The 16,293-nt window shown below is 39.0% G+C and overlaps 1 long non-coding RNA gene across 1 annotated transcript in view; it reads right to left on the reverse strand.

The window, feature by feature from the left end:
• Nucleotides 1-674: 674 nt before the first annotated feature.
• Nucleotides 675-16,293, reverse strand: part of LOC131821836 (uncharacterized) — a 364,023-nt gene continuing 348,404 nt past the window's right edge. Inside the window, exons 4-5 of the long non-coding RNA XR_009349993.1 lie at nucleotides 13,132-13,218; nucleotides 675-1,469 (exon numbers count right to left, since the gene is read on the reverse strand). This is a non-coding gene — a long non-coding RNA (uncharacterized LOC131821836). The remainder of the gene's footprint in view (nucleotides 1,470-13,131; nucleotides 13,219-16,293) is intronic.

Consider the following 16,293-nt stretch of genomic DNA (forward strand, 5'->3'; position numbering starts at 1 on the left):
CTTACAGTATAAAAAAATCACCTAATATCATTCCTCATTAGGGAAATACAAATCAAAATCAAAATAAGACCATATTCCACACTCACTAAGATGGCTATAATTAAAAACACAGTGGGGCGCCTGAGTGGCTCAGTGGGTTAAAGCCTCTGCCTTCAGCTCAGGTCATGATCCCAGGGTCCTGGGCTCTCTGCTCAGCAGGGAGCCTGCTTCCTCCTCTCTCTGCCTTCTCTGCCTACTTGTGATATCCATCAAAAAGGAAAAAATCTTAAAAACACAGATAATAATAATTATCAGAATGTATGGAGAGAAAAGGACACCCTCACATTGATGGTGAAAATCTAAGACTTGCAGCCATTTGGAAAAGAGTTTGAAAGTTGAAAAATTGGATAGAGTTATCCACCCAGCAAATTCCATTCTTAAGTGTATAACCAAGAGATGTTAAAATCTATATCCACATAAAAACTTGTACATTTATGGCAGCATCATTTATAATACCCAAGTAAAATGTGCATCAGCTTATGAATGTATAAAGAAAATGTGATATATTCATACAATGGAATACTACTCAGTCCTAAAAAGGAACAAAGTACTGATTCATGCTACAGCATAGATAAACCTAGAAAGCATTATGCAAAGTGAAAAAAGCCAGACACAAAAGGCAACATATCATTTTATTTATATGAAATGTTCAGACTACACAAAGCTTTAGAGCTAAAGTAGATTCAAGGTTTCTGAGGGCTGGATTAGAGAATGGTGAGAGGATTGGTAGATGAAATCTGGAGGGTATAGATGTTCATTTGGGGTGAAGAAAATTTCTGGAATTACTGGTTATAGCTGGACACTTTGAGAATACAACCAAAACCACTGAACTGGACACTTTAAGGGGGCTAGTTTTATGTTAGGTTAAATTATATCTCAATAAGAAATTATTTTTTAAAAAGAACCAATGTGTAACAAAAGGTTACAGAAAATATATCAAAATATTTATAGCAAACAAGTTTATGGAGAAAATGCGTCTTCCTAAGAACTCTCCCACACTGGTGGCATTCGGCAACCTAGCTATCAAATGGAGACAATGTATCTCTACAGAAATAGGTCATTAAGAGTTAGTTGTTTTTGCAGCTCACTCTGCTGTTTAATCTTTTGAGTGTGCCAAAAGGAAGTTCAGGGGCAGAGACAAGTATCTGTGCCAACAGGCCACATGGGACCTACGATATTTTTACATGGTTCAATTAAAATGGTTTTTTTTCTTTTGTAATAGAGAAGAGATACCTTTTAGAATTATGATATCAATTTGGTGATCATGGTGGTGTGCAGCCAAGGAAGAGGAGGCAATTCTTATTCTTCAGGTGTGCAGGTTGCCCTCTCATGATTAAGCCCAAAGTTGGTCAAATCTAAGGATAGAAATGCCTGGAAAACATCTGGTTTCTTCAGTGCTGAAGGTAATGTCCATATAACTGCCATGGCCTCTGAGGTGATGAGGAAAATGGCAAAAAAGAAAAAAATGATTAAGAATTTTAGCTAGTCTATTCCTAGGTAGAAGCAAAATGGCTGTGACAGTTTCTCAGACTTTCCTTGCTTTTGGTCATCTTGACAATTTTGAGGAATGTGAATATTTTGTAGAATGTCCCTCCACTGGAATTTTTCTGAAGTTTTCCTACTAGACTGGGGTGATAAATTGTGGGGAGGAAGACTCCAGAGGTAAAATGTCATTCTCATCTGGGGCACCTGGGTAGCTCAGTGCATTAAAGCCTCTGCCTTCGGCTCAGGTCATGATCCCAGGGTCCTGGGATTGAGCCCCGTATCGGGCTCTCTGCTCAGTGGAAAGCCTGCTTCCCTCCTCTCCTTCTGCCTGCCTCTCTGCCTATTTGTGGTCTCTGTCTGTCAAATAAATAAACAAAATCTTTTAAAAAAATGTCATTCTCATCATATCAAAGATACATGCTATGCAGATGGTTTATCACTGATGATGTTAATTTTGATTGCCGGGCTGAGGTAGCATTAGATTCCTCCATGGTACATTTACTGCTGTTCCTGTTGTCCGTATTCTGTGGAGCCCACACTTGAAGATTGAGAACTGTGGTCCACTTTTTAAAAAAATTATTTATTTATTTGACAGACAGAGATCACAAGTAGGCAGAGAGGCAGGCGGCGGAGGGGGGGGAGAAGCATTCTTCCTGCGGAGCAGGGAGCCCGATGTGGGGCTCGATCCCAGGACCCCAGGATCATGACCTGAGCCGAAGGCAGAGGCTTTAACCCATTGAGCCACCCAGGCACCCCTGTGATCCACGATCTTGAAGGAATGGTTTCTACATAAATTATTTGGAATTCTTCATGGGAGATTACTATAGAATACTATAAACCAAATTCCGGGTGCAGGCTACGCTCATTAGCTACTAGAGTATCATTGCTTCTAGGCGTTGGTAGCTGATAGAGTAACAAAATGTATATAAGTATAAAAATCTGTGTTTGCATATAGCTATTAATCTTTCACTCTATATTTTATTATTTATAGTATATGCATCTATCCTGTTTATCAGGTAAACATGGGTTCAAGTGATGTTTCCCACTCGGTTACCACATGATCATTCTAGCCTCCTCCCCTTGCTTATCTGTAACCTCCCATTCCAATAAACGAGACGCCTGGCTCTCATCATTGGTCATCAATTAACTTACATTAGTTCTAGTATACATGTTATAGCAGTCTCAGAATTATTAACCAATATTTCCATGGGGAATAGTTTTGTCAACTAGACTACAGTGTTTGTATGTACAGTTCCTTTTGCTTTTATAGTCTCCACTCATTTCCAAAATTACTTATGTCAGCCTCTATTCTCCCTTTAGTAATGTTGTTGTATATACTTGTGATATAGTTAGAGATTTCTTATGGTCTGCCTTCCGTCCTGGGCTCTCCTGACCTTCTGAATTATTTACTTACATTTACGAACATGAAGTTCACCCTCTCTGCTGTAAAGTTCTATGGCTTTTGACAAACGCATAGTGTCGTGTATCTTTGGACACAGCTCTTTGAACTTGATCATATTAACGCAAATGAGATAAAAATATATTGTTTGTGAAAAGAGATTTATTTTTTCTTTTTTTAAAGATTTTATTTATTTGTCAGAGAGAGAGTGAGTGAGAGCGAGCACAGGCAGACAGAGTGGAAGGAAGAGTCAGAGGGAGAAGCAGGCTCCCTGCGGAGCAAGGAGCCCGATGTGGGACTCTATCCCAGGATGCTGGGATCATGACCTGAGCCGAAGGCAGCTGCTTAACCAACTGAGCCACCCAGGCATCTCGAAAAGAGATTTTTTAAAACAAGGCTTTCAGTGAACACATGACTTTAAAACATTTTTGGAATAATTTAGTTTCTTATTATTTCAAAGCCTTTATTATCTCTCACCAGATATTTTTCTCCTGAAAGGAAGGTGAATTATTTAATTCTTAATCTTTTAATAAAATGGTACCTGATGAGACTAAACGTTTTATCTCTTTAATCTCCTCAGTGTTTGGCCTTTGCATTTTAATATCCCTATAAGCAACATCATATCTTATCAAGCCAGATTTTTATTTGCTTTGTCCTTGCTTTTATTTTCCTTTGATGCTGCAACAGAAATACATACTAGGAGGTTCAGATAGAAGCCATAAGATAACCTAATATGAGCAGCTACTGAATGGATTTAAAGTAGTTTACAAAACCAGCTGAGCTCTGGTTAATTTCCTCTTCCTTCCTGCCTTAGTGCCAGGCTGCCTGATTCTAGCCCAGCAGAGCATCTGTGACTAAGTTATATATGAGAAAAATTAAAAGTCAATTTGCAATCAGCCAAACATAATAATGACAAATATGCTGACATGGTGGTTTTTAAAATGTGGCCCCAGGAGGTACACCTAGCTGGCTCAGTTGGTAGAGTACACAACTGTTGATCTTGGGGTCCTGAGTTTGAGCCCTACATGGGGTGCAGAGTTTATATACAGATTAAAAAAAATAAGTAAAATATAGTGTGGCCTCAGGGAATTTATTGAAAATATAAATTCTCATGCCTCACCCTTCACTTCTTAAATGAGAGTCTCTATGAGTAGAGCCCAGTGATCTCTGTTTTAACAATTCCTCCAGGCTATACTTAATTTTCAGAACCAGTGGGATAGGGGAAAATATTAAAGAGCAATGCTTCTTCTGTTTCAGTAGGATGATATCTTTCACTATGAAAGTTCTTTTATCTTTTTCTTTGCTTGAAATGCACTTTTCAGTGAAACACTCAAATACCTACCTCTTGATTACACTGTCATTCATTTAGAAGTGGATAAAAAAAAAAAAAGGTGTCTACCAAATAGGGTAGATAGGGACTCATTTTATGCCTCTGGAATGAGGGAAACTGTAGGAGGAAGAAAGTATGCATGTGGTCCCAGGACACGAGGGTCTAGGTACCAAGGATCACTATCTTCTTTCCACAGTTGGTTATTAGGCTTTAAAAGCAAATCTGTGCAGTCTAATGTGCTTTTAATCTTAAGGAACATAAAGAAGACTTGAGAGTGGTAGGGGTAACCCTATTACACCGTGTGTGGAGATAAGCTGCTAAAGCCAATCTGTAGAGAAAGGAAAATTAGGTCAAATAGAAGCAATGATGAAAAACCGTGAGTCCAAAAGAAAGGAGAAAGAGGAACACACAGGATGAATAGTTTTCAAATGGCTTTTCAATTCATGTTTACACCACCTCATGAGGCTTTACTCTATTTCTACACTTGGGGTCTTGGAAAAAGTACTTCTTTAAGATAGATTAATTGAGGGATACCTGGGTGGCTCAGTTCGTTAAGCGGCTGCCTTTGGCTCAAGTCATGATCCCAGCGTCCTGGGATTAAGTCCCACATCGGGCTCCTTGCTTGGCAGGGAGCCTGCTTCTCCCTCTGCCTGCCACTCTGTCTGCCTGTGCTTGCTCTCGCTCCTCTCTCTCTCTGACAAATAAATAAATAAATAATAAAATCTAAAAAAAAAAAAAAAAAAGATTGATTAATTGATTTGAGGGACAGCGCATGTGTACTACCTCATGTGGGTGGGGGAAGGGACAGAAGGGGAGGGAGAGAGAATCTTAAGCAGACTCTGCACAGAGTGCAGAGCCTGACAAGGGACCCAGTTCCATGACCCTGAGGTTGCAACCTGAGCCAAAACCAAGAGTCAGACATGTAACTGACTGAGCCACCCAGGCATCCCAAGAAGTACTTTATAGTAAAATCCTGCATTTGCTTATGTTGGTTTGAGTTTCTGTTGCATACTAACTGACCACCCCTGAGCATTTGATTCTTTTTCTACTGAACTTTTTGTTCCACACCTTCTCAAACTCCTATGGCTTCTGCTTATTTTCAATATGCTTTAATAACAGCTGGGAAATTCCTTTGCGTAAATGAGAGTACTACATTACAATAAAAATTTGAAAGTAATTTTTGATAATTGGGACATGATATATCAGAGCTAATAAAGAAGAAATGCATCTTCTCCCTTTGGTTGTTTTACATGAAACGCTCCTCAGTGGAGTTCTGTGTCAGTGTTCCATGAGATGAAAAAAATCAGGACAGTCACAGCTACCTTATGTTGTTACAGCATCACTTAAGAAACGAATTGTAAAGGGGCACCTGGGTGGCTCAGTCGGTTAAGCATCTGCCTTCAGCTTAGGTCGTGATCTCAATGTCCTGGGATCAAGTCCAACGTCGGCTCCCTGCTCATCAGGGAGACCTGCTTCTTCCTCTGCCACTACCCCTTGTTCATGCTCTGTCTCTGTCTCAAATAGATTAAGTAAAATCTTTTTTAAAAAACCTGAATTGTAAAATTAAAGATTAAGAAAACGACATTCTAAATTATTCTGTACAGAGTAAGAAATAAATTGTAGTGAACGGGCAGAGGCCACCCCAGGGTTGAAATGGGCCCTGACTCTCTTCTAAGTAATAGTCTTGTAAACACAATCCCCCCACCACTACTAAGTCAACAGCCATAGCTAAGAAATTAATCTCACAGGGTGGGTCGGTGAAGTTACATAAATGTGCACATCGCAGTTTTGTTACTGCATGTACCTAAGGCCTCTGGGAGCTCGTATTTCACTAGTGCGTACAATAGAAAAAGTACCTGTTTTATGTTTATGCACCTTAGGTTCAAGGCTGGGTGAGTGGATCATGGACCAGATGTCAACTACCTTGACTGGGCACCATGTACAGGGCACAAACCGTATAGCCTGCCTGGCAGCCATGTGCATCTTGGCACAGAAGCTTGCACACACGCAGTAGATAACGTGTAAAACAATCAAAAGAATGCCTACATTTCACTAAATTGCCAGCTGTGCCTTCACAATGTATGGTAGCTTTTCATTCCCTCTGGCCCTTAAGTCCCAAAGTCTCTCTTGGTGAAAGACAAAGGTCAAACGTATCTTGATTGGAATACCCCATGGTCCTAGAGAGCTGTGCTCCCTCTGTTACTTAATAGCCTTGGAAAAGTTCCTCAGTTAAAGCTTCCTCCTTTGTAAAATAGGAATCCTATCTATGTAGTCTGCTGTGAAGATTAGAGAAAAGTACGTTTGCCATGCATCTAAAAGTATTTGGCATTGTTGGGGTGCCTGGGTGGTGGGAACAGTTACGCATCCGACTCTTGATTTCTGCTCAGGTCATGATCTCGGGGCTGTGGGACAGAGCCCCACATGCTGGGCTCCACACTCAGCGTGGAGTCTGCTTGAGATCTCTCTCCCTCTCCCCCAACTCCCATATGCGCTCCCTCTCAAATAGAATCTTTTTTTTTTTAAAGAGTCTTTGGCAATGTAGAGTATCCATACATGCTATTTTCTTTCACTGTGTTTCTCTTTTTAGCCTACTTTCTCTACTTACTTAGATAGCTGTTTTCCTCTGGAAAGTATAGAGCCGAAAACTCTGTTAAATGTTGTTCTCTTTGCCAGGTAATAATTATCCTCATAATAAGAGTTTATGTTTATTAAGTGCTTGGTGTATCTAGGAACTATTCCAAACCCTTCTGAGTATTATTTCGTGTAATGCTTACAACAGCTTTATGAGGTAGGGACTGATATGGTCACCAGTTTACATTAGATGAAATTTAAATCTAAGGGAGGACAATAGGCTTAACCTGAATTGCACCAGAACTGCTGGCGGAGTTGAAATGAGCATTCAGGCACTCCCACTTGAGAGTCCTCATTCTTAACTACTCAAATTATACCATCTCACAGGGCATCTCCGGTTGATCACAAGTGAATATTTATCCTTGTTAACATGCACAACTGTCCTCTAAAATTTCTCTGCTTTGTAATCAAAGAGAACGTGACACTAAATATCAAGAATGCTGTCTTTGAATCGATTGTGGTTTCTTAGGAGAGGGGGCACACTCTTTAGGTTGAGAAGCTGGATTCTGGCTTCTGAGTGCCCGAGTTTGAATCTTGTTTTAGATGCCTTGCAAACATACCTCAGTTTCTTCATGGGTTAAATAGAAGTGGAAAAAAAATCCTAATTTTTTGCATGAGGATTAAATATGGTTACACAGGTTAAATAGAGGACTTCGCTGAGTTCTTAATATATGCAGGCACTAGTCAAAGTTTATATAGTTGTCTGTATATTTCTATTCAGGACCCAGCCACCATATTTCAGGTTATAGTGTGCACCCTAAAGTATGTCATACCTTAGGAATTCTTTTTTTTTTTTTAAGATCTTATTTATTTATTTGACAGAGAGAGATCACAAGTAGGCAGAGAGGCAGGCAGAGATGGGGGGGGAAGCAGACAGCCCGATGCGGGGCTCGATCCCAGGACCCTGAGATCATAAACTGAGCTGAAGGCAGAGGCTTAACCCACTGAGCCATCCAGGCCCCCCAGGAATTCTTATTATAAGAAAAGTGAATACAGCAAAACCAATAATTGGGGTTATTACACTGTATTAAATTACCTTTTGTTTTCAGAAAAAAATTATACTTCTGAGTATTTTTCAAACAGGGAACTTACTTTTCTCATATACACACAAAAAAACGATTTATAACACTTCAAACTAGGGGTGCCTGGCTGGTTCATTTGGTAGAGCAGGTGACCCTTGATCTTGTGAATTTGAACCCCATGTTGGGTGTAGAGATTACTTAAAAATAAAAGCTTAAAGAAAACCGCTTCAAACTAAGCACACTATTTCAGGAAAAAGTTGATTGATGTATTCTTTCTTTTCTTTTCTTTCTTTCTTTCTTTTCCTTCCTTCCTTCCTTCCTTTCTTTCTTTCTTTTTCTTTTTCTTTTTTATGGAAGCTCTATACCCAACGCAGAGCTTGAATTCAAGCCCCTGATATCAAGAGTCACAGACTCTTCATACTGTGCCCCACAAAACTCAGTGGTTTAAGACAACAGGCATTTAGGGGCACCTGGGTGGCTCAGTAGGTTAAAGCCTCTGCCTTCGGCTCAGGTCATGATCTCAGGGTCCTGGGATCGAGCCCCGCATCGGGCTCTCTGCTCAGCAGGGAGCCTGCTTCCTCCTCTCTCTCTGCCTGCCTCTCTGACTACTTGTGATCTGTCTCTGTCAAGTAAATAAATAAAATCTTAAAAAAAAAAGACAACAAGCATTTGTTTTCTCACAGTTTCTATGTGTCAGTAATCTGGGCCTGATTTACCTGGGTACCTCTGCTTAAGTCTCTCTAACAGAGCTCAAAAGAGGGATGAATTGCTTTCAAGCTCACTCGACATTTGGCACACCTCAAAAGACCAACCATGAAGCTCTCTTGGATGGTGCTCAGCAGGCCTAAGTTCCTCTTAGGCCATTGCCCAGAGATCGCAGCTTCTTGCTATTGGGGCCTCTCCACAGAGCTCCTGAGACAATGGGAGCTGGTTTCCTCAGAGGAATGGCTCCAAGAGAGACAGAGAGAAAAGATGGAATCTAGAGTTGTTTTGGTAACCTTGAGAAGTGGCTTTCTATGCAGTTTACCACTTGAACTGTTTTTTTCTTTGTCAGAAGCAAGTCGCTGGTTCCACTCCACACTCAAGGAGAAAGGATTACACAAGGACATTAAACTCAGAAGGCAGAGGCCTTTGGGGCCATTTTGGAGACCGTCTTCCATAACTGAAGTGGAGTAAAGCAAAAGGTAGCTACTAATCCATTGTGTCAAATTCATATTATTAGTTAACGGTCAGTTTTTAAAATGTTGTTGATTACCTAACTCTTATTAATAGCATTTCTCTTTCCATGCTTAAGTATGGAATCACTACGCCTCCTTTAAATTAATTTTCCTTTCAACGCTTAGTATAGCTTCCCCTGGATACCCATCTTTTCCTTCCTTTTTATTAGCCTTCTACATGTTTTCCACCAAAATGTTCAGGAAAAAGATGGGCGGCATTAAATCAAGAGCGTAATTATTTGGATTGCCTCACATGTGATACATATGTCTCGGGAACTGAGTCTTTTCTGTGAAGTGGATTTTATTAAAAGATGATGAAATCAGTACTAAGATGGGGGTCAAGTTTTAACATTACTAGCAGACTCCATATTAGAACAAGAGAATTGTATCCAGAAAGGACTATGGGTGTCAGCTGGCTAGCCTACATGATACTTGAAGGCCTTCTAGGATGCCATTTTTCAAATGCTTGTGTGTACTGAAAAAAATCGTCAAAATGTGCCAGAAACATTTACACTTGCTTTCATTTTTGAACACTAACAGTAGTGAAGTTAGGAGCTGGCAGAGTTTGAACGTTAATATACACTTATGTGAGTTTAAGAAGTTATTTATGATTTTTGCTCACTTTTTCAAATGCCTCTGTGGGAAATAATTGCTGTTCTATTATGAAAATGGGAAAGTTTAATGGTCTTATAATAGGCTGCATTTTGTACATCTCTCTTTCAGTCTTCAAATAGAGCTCTCGTCAGTGGCATTTGGGAATGTCAAGAACATTCTGTGTCCTGTTACATAGATGTATTTAATTAACCTGACTTCATGTCTAACTCTGGCTCCATAGACAAAGTTCAGAAAAAACCCAGGGTTTACCTCATTCTTATCATGTGTATCAACCCAACCGGAATCTTTGCTCACTGACCTTCTACTTATCGATGGTATAATGGCACAAATACAATGCAGAGGACTGGGTTTATTTTAAAATAAATACAGGCCAATTTCATTGTAACGTCTAACGTAGGCTACAGAGTAAAAAGTAAGTGTAGTCCCATTTCTCAGTCTGCTCTATTACCAGAAGTTCTCATTCTAGCGTATCTCTGTATTTTCAAGACAGAGCTGTGCATCTACAATCAACTACATACATCCATCTATTTAACTCAGGGCACCTTATAGATGTTACATATGTGCCCGACTGGTACCATGATATGCACTATTGTGTTACATCTGCTTAACAACAGACCTTCAAGGGGTACCTGGGTGGCTCAGTGGGTTAAGCCTCTGCTTTCGCTCAGGTCATGATCTCAGGGTCCTGGGATCGAGCCCCGCATCGGGCTCTCTGCTCAACAGGGAGCCTGCTTCCCCCTCTCTCTCTGCCTGCCTCTCTGTCTACTTGTGATATTTCTCTCTGTCAAATAAATAAATAAATTCTTAAAAAAAAAAAAACCAATAGACCTTCAATACCTGTTCACAGCAGTGTAATGTTATAATCCAGTTTAATAGCTTTATGGCATTCTCTTGTGTAGTTGGACCATGACTGATTTAACCAGTCTGATACTGATGAACTTCTGTATCGTTGCCAACTCTTCCCCACTAACACAATGCTACTGAAAGTTGTCTTTGCCTACTTATGAGATTTTGTATGACAGATGCCATTGGGTCAAACGATATTGAATTCTACATCTTCAGAAATTGACAAATTGTCCTCTGAAATGTTTGCATTGACTTATAATCAAGGTGTGAATTAATTTTCAAGAATTTTCACAATTATATAAACTATTTACTGAGCTATGTAGAGGAAAACCCAACATTTCTGATCAGGGAACAGTAACATATCTGACTAATACCACAAAGAGGTACTTACTGCTTACCTTGTTTGGCTTCATTCTGAGTTTGAATTGCGGCCCAACTTCAGGTAATTTCACATCAGTTCTGACCCTACCCTGATTTTCAGCAGGCAAATTTTGTTGTTCTTTCAATTAAGCAATTTTATCTTCCTAGGAGTTGTTTTTAAATTAAACCCTTAAATTGTGTACTCAGTGATAAGGATACCTTTCTTTATAAGATTTAATGTTCTATTACAGAAACCAGACTTCGCCTTAGAAAACATAAACGACAGAAGATTGGACCAACAGGGGACACACGCAAAATGATAAACTACAGGGTCCTAAACCTCATACCCAACAGAAACAACTATTTAACAATAATACATCTGTATTGGAAATACAGATGGAAATAGTACTGGGAGAGCCCCAAGGTACAGTGAATAGCTCCACCAAAAAAGTAGATCACAAAAACAGAGGACAGCATAGAAAATTGTAGGAAGCATTTCCCCTGTGCTACCCCATCTCCCAGGTTAACACAACTTGGTAGCAAAGGGAATCTCCTTGGCTATGGCTTCCCACTGTGGGGCAAAAGGAGAACAGTAGCCTTCACCATTAAGGACTCCGGCAGTTGAAGTCACCACCACAGAAACTCGAGTCCTTTAACCACTGATGAGCCTCAGAGTCTTGGCCAGGACTGATGCTGATGGACCTGCACAGGGTCTATACCATACCCAGTGCCCACTGTTGCATCCTTCTGGAGCAAGGGCTGCCACTGGGTCCCTTTTTCTAACCTCCCCAGCCATGATGCCACCGTGGGCAAGGCTGTGCTCTGATATAACCACTGTATATGTACCTATAACCGTGTCTTGGTACTGGTGTTGTGTATGGGCCTATAATTCAACCCTGCAATCATCCCACTTCTAGCCCGCTAACCTGGCATCTCCAAATGCACCTATAACTGGCATCCCCATGTGTCTCTTTACCCAGCACTAGCCCCTGTGCCACCATGCTCCCAAGTCAGGTGGCAACTTTCTGCTCATCTGCAGGTAAATCTTAGAAAGTCAGTAAAAGATGACTGTTCCTTCAAATGTGAAGATATCGACTCAAAACTATAAGGAATATAAAAATCCAAGGCAACATCATGCCACCAAAGGAACACAACAAACTTCCAGTAACTAACCCAGAGAAAGAAACATCTATGAGACTTCTGACTAATAGAAAATAATGATTTTAAGGAAACCCGGCAAACTAGAAGAGATCAAGGATAAAGACGTCAACAGAAACCCAGGAATAGAACAAATTCACCAGTGAGATAGGAAATACACAAAAGACCCAAAAGAATTCTGATGGTGAAAAATAAAATGGAGAAAATACAAAAATAAATACAAAACTTCAACAGCAGATTTGATCAATCGGAAAAAAGAAGCACTGAATTTGAAAACCATTCGTTTGAGCTCATAGAGGATGCTGGACAAGAAGGCTTTAGGCAGACACATAACAGCAAGGTCCATGAGCTAAGCAAGTGCCAGTGGAGGCAACATAAGGACTTTGCATGGGGCAGGATAGCCCAGGATTTGACCTCCTCCTGCTTCACAAAAGGCTAGCCATGAGCCATCACTGTAGCACCACAGGCTCCAGCAGATCTTTCTCCTCCCCTTCAGCCTGAGTTGGGAGACAACTGGTCACCCACATCAGTTAGAGGGGGATGAATTTTTTGGACTACCTTCTTCTTCTTCTTCTTTTTTTTTAGATTTTATATATTTATTTCAGAGATCACAAGTAGGCAGAGAGGCAGGGGGAAGCAGGCTCCCTGCTGAGCAGAAAGCCCAATGGGGGGCTTGATCCCAAGACTCAGGGATCATGACCTGAGCCGAAGGCAGAGGCTTTAACCCACTGAGCCATCCAGGCCCCCCTTGAACTACCTTCTATTAAGGTTCACCAATAACATACGCAGCCATGCTGTGCTCTCATTGCAAGGGATTGTGCTAAGGACTTGAATGGATGATTTTACCACTGAAGATTAGATTAACTCCATCATCCTCTCCCCATAAACTTTGTATAAACCAAGTGTTGGACTTCACCTGAATACTGCAAAAATTAACGGTTCAGATAGATTTATGATAAATTGATTAAAACTTTTTCTGTAAGAAGAAAAATGAAGACCAATTATTTCAAAATGAACATGAAGTCTCACCTTCTAAAGTGCTTTCTCATTAGTCCCTTCCATAGTTAAGGTGTTAAAGCTGTGATTGACATTATTCTTCTAATGAATCCGCATAGCCTGTACAAAGGGAGAAGACATTTTCAAATTTAAGAACTTCATTATGAGTATAACCTTCCCTCGCTGAATGTTCTTTTCTTGTTGCATGAATCAAAAGACAAATCAGATTCTAGCATTTTAAAATGTAGCGTTACTTATGGAAAATCTTGCATAAAGTTGTGTATGTATTGTGTATACACCTCAAATTCAAATTTATGGCTTTGATTTATCTTCTAAAGAAAAGTGAGTAACACAAATTAATACTTAGTCATAACCACAAAAAGATGAGTACAGGCATTGGTTTTAAGTGTCATTTTGTACCGTTTCCCTATGTTTTCTATACTGCATTATTCAACCTCCAAAATCACTAGCCTTCTCCTTAAAGAAAAAGTTAAAATAAAAAAACTCAACATGGTGCACCTATTTTTTTTTTTATCAAATCACATACATGGAAGCATATAATCCAACTGAATTGAATAACAAATTCCTGGTGAAGTGTCACTAAAAGGTAGAAATGCACATTGAATAGTTATCAGATTGTTCCCTGTATCGAACTTTATAGAATTTGAAACACTGAATAAAGCATTAATACATTAATGAATTATCCATTGTGATTAAAATTATCAAGTGGTTTTTTCAGTATTAAAAACTGTTCAAAACATTTACACAAAGTATTATGCTATATAAATGGGACCAAATAATTTAGCTAGTGTAAACAAGTATTAAATTATATGTCAAGCTTTGAGTTAAATTTGAGATTAAAAATAAAGCATTTGGCAAGCAACAAAGATAATTAGTTAATTTGAAAATTTCTTAGGCATTGGAATAGTTTGAGATTTATTATGTCTGTTTTATCTTTGTATACAATGTGAATTCATTGACAATGATAAAACAAAGAATATGGTTGAAAAATTGATCAATAGGATCATGTTTTTCATAATTCAGGACCTACATAATTTCATTATTTATAATCACCATTACTATTTATTACCCTCTAACTCCAACATGGGGCTCAAACTCACAACCCCAAGAGTTGTATGTTTCACTGACTAAGCCAGCCAGGTGCCCCAATTATCATTACTGTTAAACAACTCTTGTATATGCAGTGACATGAAACATTATCATTTACTTTACTTATTGTAAACAAACACTTATTTTAATTAATTTATTTATACAGACCTCAAACTAACATAACACTGGATGATAACTACGCTGGAATTAAAATGCTAGTTTCAGGCGTACAATACAGTGACTCAACAGTTCCATATATTCCTCATTGCTCATCAAGCTAAGTGCATACTTAATCCCCTTCACCTATTTCTCCCATTCCCCACTCCCCTCCCCTCTCATAGCCCTCTGTTCTCTAGGGTTAAAAGTCTGTTTCTCAAGTTTGTCTTTTCTTTTCTTTGCTCATCCTTCCCTTTTGTTACTTAAGTTTTGCATATGAATGAAATCATGGTATTTGTCCTTCTCTGACTTGTTTTGCTTAGCAATATACTCTCTAGATCCATACAAGTCATTGAAAATGGCAAGATTCCATTCTTGTTAATGGCTGCATAATCCATTGTGTGTATGTATGTCCATTCATCTATTGATGGACACTTGGGCTGCTTCCATATGTTGACTAGTGTAAATACTGCTGCATTAGACATACATATATACATAGGTGTGTATGTATATCTGCAGTGTTTTTGTATTATTTGGATAAATACCCAGTACTGAAATGCCTGGATCATAAGGTAGTTCTGTTTTTAATTTTTTGGGTAACCTCCATACTCTTCCACAGTGGCTGAATCAATCTGCCTTCCCATCAATGGCTCACAAGGGTTCCTTTTTCTCCACATCCTCGCCAACATTTATTGTTTCTTGAGTATTTTAAATTTTAGCCATTCGGAAAGGTGTGAGGTGTTATCTCATTGTGGTTTTGATTTACATTTCCCTAATGAGGAGTGATCTTGAGCATCTTTTCATGTGTCTGTTGGCCATCCGGGTGTCCTCTTTGGAAAAATGTCTGTTCAGGTCTTTGGACTATTTTTAATTGGGTTATATATTTGTATGTACTGAAATGTATTAATTATTTATATATTTTGGATACTAATCTTTTATCAGATGTATCTTCTCCTGTTCATTAGGTTTTCTTGTAGTCTTCATAGTTGTTTTCTTACTGTGCAGAAGCTTTTTATTTTGATGTAGTGCCAATAGTTTTTGGTTTCCCTTACTTCAAGAGACAGATCTAGAAAAATGTTGCTCTGGCGGATTTCTTCTAGGATTTTTATGGTTTCAGCTCTCACATTTAGGTCCTTAATCCATTTTGAGTTTGCTTTTGTGTATGGTTTAAGAAAGAGCTACAGTTTCATTCTTTTGCACACTATTGTCCAGGTTTCCCAACACCATTTGTTGAAGAGACTGTCTTTTTTTTCATTTCCTATTCTCGCTTCCTTTGTTGAAGCTTAATTGACCATATAATCATGGCTTTATTTCTGGGCTGTCTATTCTGTTCCATTGATCTCTTGTGTCTGTTTCAGTGCAAGTACCATACTGTGTTACTACAGCTTTGTAATATAACTTGAAGTCTGGAATTGTAATGCCTACAGTTCTGTTGTTCTTTATCAGGACTCCTTTAGCTTTTCAGGGTCTTTGTGATTTAATACAAATTTTAGGATTTTTTTGTTCTAGTTCTGTGAAAAATGCTGTTGCTATTTTGATAAAGATTGCATTATATCTATAGATTGCTTGGGTAATATTACATTTAATAAAATATTTGGTGTTGCAATGCATGAGCATGGAATGTGTTTCCATTTCTTTGTGTTATCTTCAGTTACTTTCATCAGTGTCTTATAGTTTTCAGAGTACAGGTCTTCCACCTCTTTGGATAGGTTTATTCCCAGATATCTTATCTTTGGTACAACTGAAATGGGATGCTTTTCTTAAATTCATCTTCTGCTGCTACATTACTACTGTATAGAAATGCAATGAATTTCTGTACATTGATTTTCCATCCTATGACTTTATTGAATTCACTTATCAGTACTAGTAGTTTACCAGTGGACTCTTCAGGGTTCTCTATATGCAGATAATAAAGGTTTCACTTCTTCC

This window comes from Mustela lutreola, chromosome X, assembly GCF_030435805.1.
Source record: "Mustela lutreola isolate mMusLut2 chromosome X, mMusLut2.pri, whole genome shotgun sequence".
In the NCBI taxonomy this organism is placed as follows: domain Eukaryota; kingdom Metazoa; phylum Chordata; class Mammalia; order Carnivora; family Mustelidae; genus Mustela; species Mustela lutreola.